This window comes from Bos indicus x Bos taurus, chromosome 23 (assembly GCF_003369695.1).
Source record: "Bos indicus x Bos taurus breed Angus x Brahman F1 hybrid chromosome 23, Bos_hybrid_MaternalHap_v2.0, whole genome shotgun sequence".
In the NCBI taxonomy this organism is placed as follows: domain Eukaryota; kingdom Metazoa; phylum Chordata; class Mammalia; order Artiodactyla; family Bovidae; genus Bos; species Bos indicus x Bos taurus.
Window position 1 is genome coordinate 41,121,940 of NC_040098.1, and position 6,311 is coordinate 41,128,250.

Genomic DNA, 6,311 nt, shown 5'->3' on the forward strand with positions numbered 1-6,311 from the left:
ACCACCATCTACAATGATTTTGGAGCCCCCCCAAAATAAAGTCAGCCACTGTTTCCCCTTCTATTTGCCATGAAGTGATGGGACCAAATGTTATGATCTTAGTTTTGTGAATGTTGAGTTTTAAGCCAACTTTTTTACTCTCCTCTTTCACTTTCCTCTAGAGGCTCTTTAGATCTTCTTTGCTTTCTGCCGTAAGTCTGGTGTCATCTGCATATCTGAGGTTATTGATATTTCCCCTGGCAATCTTGATTCCAGCTTGTGCTTCATCCACTCCAGCATTTCTCATGATGTACTCTGCACATAAGTTAAATAAGCAGGGTGACAATAGCCTTGACATACTCCTTTCCCGATTTGAAACCAGTCTGTTGTTCAATGTCCAAATTCTAACTGTTGCTTCTTGACCTGCATACAGATTTCTCAGGAGTCAGATCAGGTGGTCTGGTATTCCCATCTCTTTAAGAATTTTCCACAGTTTGGTGTGATGGTTAAGGGCTAATACTCTAGGATTTAACAAGTTAGCACTGATTTTCCTCCTTAAGTTAAGGAGGATAAAGCAATATCCTCCTTTTAAAATAATATGTTTGGTTCAGGAATTAAATTGTATTCCATTGAGAGGAAATGTACGTATTAATTACTAGAAATGATTATTGCTTTCATGATCCTGACGTTTAGAATGACTGCATTTGGTGCTTAAAATAGCTGATCACTTTATTTTCCTGACAGTAATTTCTTGTTTCTAAATGACAAAAGAAAAATGTATGGATCTTTAATTGCAAACACTCTTCTGTCAGTTACACTTTGCAAAGGCAGGTAGCCTTTATCCCCAATCAATGAAAAGGTCCATGGAGTCAAAGCTATGGTGTTTGCAGTAGTCATGTATCGATATGAGAGTTGGACCATAAAGAAGGTTGAGCACAAAATAATTGATCCTTTTGAACTGTGGTGCTGGGGAAGACTCTTGGGGTCCCTTGGACTCCAAGGAGAGCAAACCAATCAATCCTAAAGAAAATCAACCGTGAATATTCATTGGAAGGACTGATGCTGAAGCTGAAGCTCCAGTACTTTGGCCACCTGATGCGAAGAGCTGACTCATTAGAAAAGACCCTGATGCTGGGCAAGATTGAGAGCAGAAGAGGATGACAGAGGATGAGTTGGTTGGATGGCATCATTGATTCAGTGGACTTGGGTTTGAGCAAACTCTAGGAGATAGTGGAGGACAGGGAAACCTGGTATGTTGCAGCCCATGGGGTTGCAAATAGTTGGGTGCAACTTAGCCACTGAACAACTACAACAATGAAAAGTAAGATATAACGGTTGCCTTTTTGAAATGTTTTATCTCTTGGACTTTTCAAGCATACTTGAGATCTCAGTGTGCAGAATGCTAACTGTGATAAGGGGAATGCAGCTTCCTGGACAGGGTGAGAATCTTGAGGTGAATTTGCAAGACAGATCTTCTGCCCTCTGAGGAGCAGTGACCAAGAATAAGGACAATAGGAAGCAGGGTCCTGGGTGAGCAAGCAGCTGTCTGCCCTCCCAGTGGTGTAGGTTGCTGTTAAATGAGCAATGTTCAAATTATTTTACTTGCCAACTTGCCAGAAAACAGAAACAGAAATGTGTTTATGATCATCTTTAGGGATGAGAGTCCCTAAACACATAACAGGGAAACTACACAATGTTACATCATTCAGAATGATACAGTGGGAGTAGATTTATTTACATGAAAAGATATTGTACTTCTGAGTTGAAAAATGCAAGTTACAAAACAGTTTATGTTGTATGAGTCCATTTACGGCAGGAAATAAAAATTGAAGTCCATACAGTCAAATATTTCTAGTAGTTTTCTTGATAGGAGGGAAAAATGTTGGATTCTTGGTATTTTTTGATTCCTATGTTTTTCAGTGCATATTGCCTATAACATAAATCCTTATGGGATTTAGAAAAACAAAAACAAAGAGGTGGGTATTATTTATAAGAAGCAGATAGGAGTGACAGAGAGACCATAACGGTTATCTCCCACAGTTTGTTTTAAAATAATGCCTTTATTGATCTCCTGAGACAAACATTCCACCATCCTACAAGAAGGTTTGCATATATAGCTTATGTGGATGCAAAAGTGATCTGTCCGCTGACACACTGCAGCCTTAAACATCTTTAGTATGTGGCATTTACTATATAATTACTCCCTCAAATACTAGCTGTTTACTGATAATGAAATAACAAACACAGAAATCGGCACAGTCATAAATTACTAGTAGTCACCATAGCAACACCCTATGAGGAATTCTATTTTTGTCCTTGTGATTACAAAAGTACTTTTGCTAACAGTCTTACATCGTGTATATTTTAAATACATGTGAAATATTTTAAATACACCTTTTATACATTATTTTAAATAAACATAAATTATCACAAGTTTTTTTTCTCCCAGAAAAAACTGGAGGATTTTTTTGCTAGATATCAAAGTACTTTCTGTTAGACACAGCAAGGCCATCTTTCACAAGGAAATCAATACAGGCATTTTTCAGCTGCCCTCAATTAAAATTATTATAAAGACATTTGCCTAATCTCACCTTCCTGACTCATAACTTCTGAAGGTTGTGGTTTGGTTTTAACTGAAATACCCTGGTGATTGTTCAGAACTTCGTTATAAGAATGAGAAAACCAATTATGTTACTTCAGTAGAGATAATTAACATTATTCCTAGAGACTATATTTTAGAAAGCTCAGTCCTTACTGTTTAGTATGAATCATCTTTAAAAAAGAAAGAGAGTTGATCCTGGTAAAAAGTCATGTTTACATTTGAAGTGGTTGGTTTTGCTTTGTTCGTTTTTTAAATTTTGCAGGGATGGGGTTGGTGGCTTACTGGAGGCAGAGTGGGTTCAAACACAAACCTCGTGTCCTGCTGATGCTTGTGGCTCTGGGAAGGCAGGAAGGACTTACAGCCTCTGAACCTCCTTCGCTTCTTCCCTAAACCATCAGATGGTTTCATGAGTAGTAACATGCCTAAAGTTTTTGGGCTTCCCAGGTGGCACAGTGGTAAAGAATCTGCCTGTCAGTGCAGGAAATGCAAGACACGGGTTCAATCCCTGGGTCAGGAAGATCCCCTGGAGAAGGAAATGGCAGACTGCTCCAATAGTCTTGCCTGGAGAATTCCTTGGACAGAGGAGCCTGGCGGGCTAGAGTCCATGGGGTCACAAAGAGTCAGATGTGGCTGAGCGCACACACAACACATATCTAGAGTTTTAGGGCTATACCCAGTATCCAGGTAACTCATTGCATCTCTCTCTTTCCATGCTGTTAAAATGAAAGGTCTTGCTAAGAAAATATGTGGCTTATCATCTAGGGTGTCTTACTCCTTGGCATGTTTAACTATATAGTGAGAGGTTTCAAGCCAGGATATCAATGATAATGCTCACATCTATATTGTATATATTTTAAAAATAATTTTACTCATTTATTTATTATTATTATTTTGGGACTGTGTTGGGTCTTCACAGCTGCTCGAGCTTTTCTTTAGGTGCTGTGAGCGGGGGCTCTTCTCGAATTGTGGTGCTCTGGCTTCTCATTGCACTGGTGTCTCTTGTTGCTGAGCACAGGCTCTAGGGTGCTCGGGCTTCAGTAGTTGCGGCTCCCCAGCTCTAGAGCACAGGCTCAATAGTTGTGGTGCATGGGCTGAGTGGCTCTGTGGCATGTGGGATCCTCCCGGTTCAGGGATCGAACCTGTGTCTATTGCACTGGCAGGCGGACTCTTTAGCACTGAGCCACCGGGGAAGCCCTATAATTACATTTATTTTAGCTCAATAAACATGCCTATAAATAGCATAGGCACAAGCATAAGATTTCAAGGGAAAGTATTATTTTGGTATTTAGCAAATTTGAAGATTGATTTAACTTTCAACAGTTACTGTAAATTTGCATTGAATGTATTTTTAGTCAATTAAATTTTATTCTTTGCATAGGTCTGAATGATACTCCAACTCTTCCAAAGTGTCCTAGCACAATGATTTTATAGTAGTCAATCATTAGCTACTTTTATATTTCACATGATTGGGATTGGCACATGTCACCGCAAGATCATCTCTGTAGAAAAACCCATGGACAGATGAAAAACATCATGTTTCCCACATAGGATTTTATGTCAATAATATGCTATAAATATTGACATATTCTAGCTTGCACAGTACTTTAAAACACAATATTTCATCTGGTACAACTCTGAAAAGGGTGATTACAAATTAACATATAAAGTAAGGTGGATCAGGAAGTAAAGAATCTGCCTGCAATGCGGGAGACCTGGGTTCAATCCCTGGGTTGGGAAGATCACCTGGAGAAGGGAATGGCAACCCACTTCAGTATTCTTACCTGGAAAATCCCATGGTCAGAAGAGTCTGGCGGTCTACAGTCCATGAGGTCGAAAAAAGTTGAACATGACTGAAAGACTAACACTTTCACAAAAGAGGCACAGGGAGCCTACAGGGCTTTCCAAGGTACCCTTGTAAGAAGTAGACTCTGATTCTCAAAGGTTTTGGTTCTGAAATGAGTTTTGAAAGAAGCCTCCCCACCAGCACCACCATACATCAGCTTAAGGAGTCCTCGGTCCTACAGGCTGTAGGAAGATGTGGTATCCATTACACCATCCCAAAGGGAATGTACAAACAGGAGGTACCCAGTGGTCTTCTGCTCAAGTCAGCACTGCCCCCAGCCATGATTCCCCAGCCATCTCCTGGGCTCTCCTCCAGCTCTTGGAGGAGGGTGTAATGACTCACCCACTGAAGAAATATTTACACAGCATATATCATGTGCTAGTCACTTTCCAAGGTACAAAACCGCAACTGAGGTCAAGATGAACCCATCCTCTGCCCTGTTAGAACTGACACGTCTGGTGGGGAAGACGGACATGCATCAGCCAATTCCTACAGAGGTGGCAGGTGTGACACTGAGTAACCCGGAATACCAAGGGGCAACTATGAGAGAGGGCCATCAACCGAGACCAGGGGCATCAGAGGAAGTGGTGTCTGAATGGAGACGGGAGAAACAAGAGGGTATTAGTCAAGTAAAGCCGTGAGATGGGGAGAGAGGAAGGAGGGAACAGCACAAAGGCCCAGAGACTAGGGAGTGTGTGAAGTTTGAAGAAGCAGAAATTCAGCAGAAGTGAATTATGAAAGCGGAGGGTCTTACCAGTCAGAAAAAGAAGTCTGGACTCTACCTTGATCATGAAAGGGAACCAAAAAAGGGTTTCAGCAGAAGACCATTGAATAAATACTGAAAAGACTTTTTTCAGTATAAAAAAGTCAGACTTCTTTTACTATCAGAAAAAAATTGCACAATGTGAGAGTTGAGAGTTAAGTTTTATTTGGGACAGATGAGGACTGTAGCCCAGGAGACAGCATTTCAGATAGCTTGAGAAACTCCTCCGAGGCTCCAAGAAGAGGAGCTAGGATATATAAGAGTTTTACAATAAAGGGCAGGTAGTTTGGAACATCAAAAGATCACTGTTAATTAAAGAAACTAGATGTGTCAAGTTAAGGAATTTAGTACTTTTCTATGTATGGGAAGATTCAAGAGTCTGGGCTCACTGAAATCATGCCTTTGATATCCACCTCAGCTATCTGGGGCCCCTTCCTGTATTTTCAGATCCTGAGTTTCCTCAGGGCTCATCGTAGGGAGTGGCTGCAATCTTATGGCTGATAGATGGCACGTAGGCTTTCCTACCTGAATCCCTCAGGGCTCATCGACTCACGCTGCAGGGCTGAGTGTCACAGTCTGATGACTGTGACATCCTTGTTTACAGATATGGCAGGAATATTCCATTTCTCAAGACCATTGGAAAAAGAAAGACGATTGTAGTAATCTAGCTGAATGATGGTCAGATGGTCTGAACTAGGTAATGACGGGAGAGAGTATAAACATGGATACAAGAGAGCTTCATATAATGTAGACTCATAGGACCTGACAACTGATTGGACGAGGGTGGTGAGGAAACAGAAGAACCACAGTGTAATTCCAGGAAGATGAGGGCCAGGAAACTCCTCAGGGAAGTCAGGCGCAGGACCTCCTCCCCCACCAGCTCCAATTAAAGTTTTTCTTTTCTCACATGAAGAAAATTCCATATGTCACTTAATTCTGAGAATTGGGTGTTGCTTTCTTAAATTTTATGAATGAAGTGTAATTTAGCCACCATTAGAATTTTGCTTTCATCACAACACAGAGAGAATTAAAAGGAAAAAAAAAAACAAACCCACACCTAAACATACAGCATATGAAGCATACAGATCATGAAAATACTTAACACAAATCCATATAATTTGTCT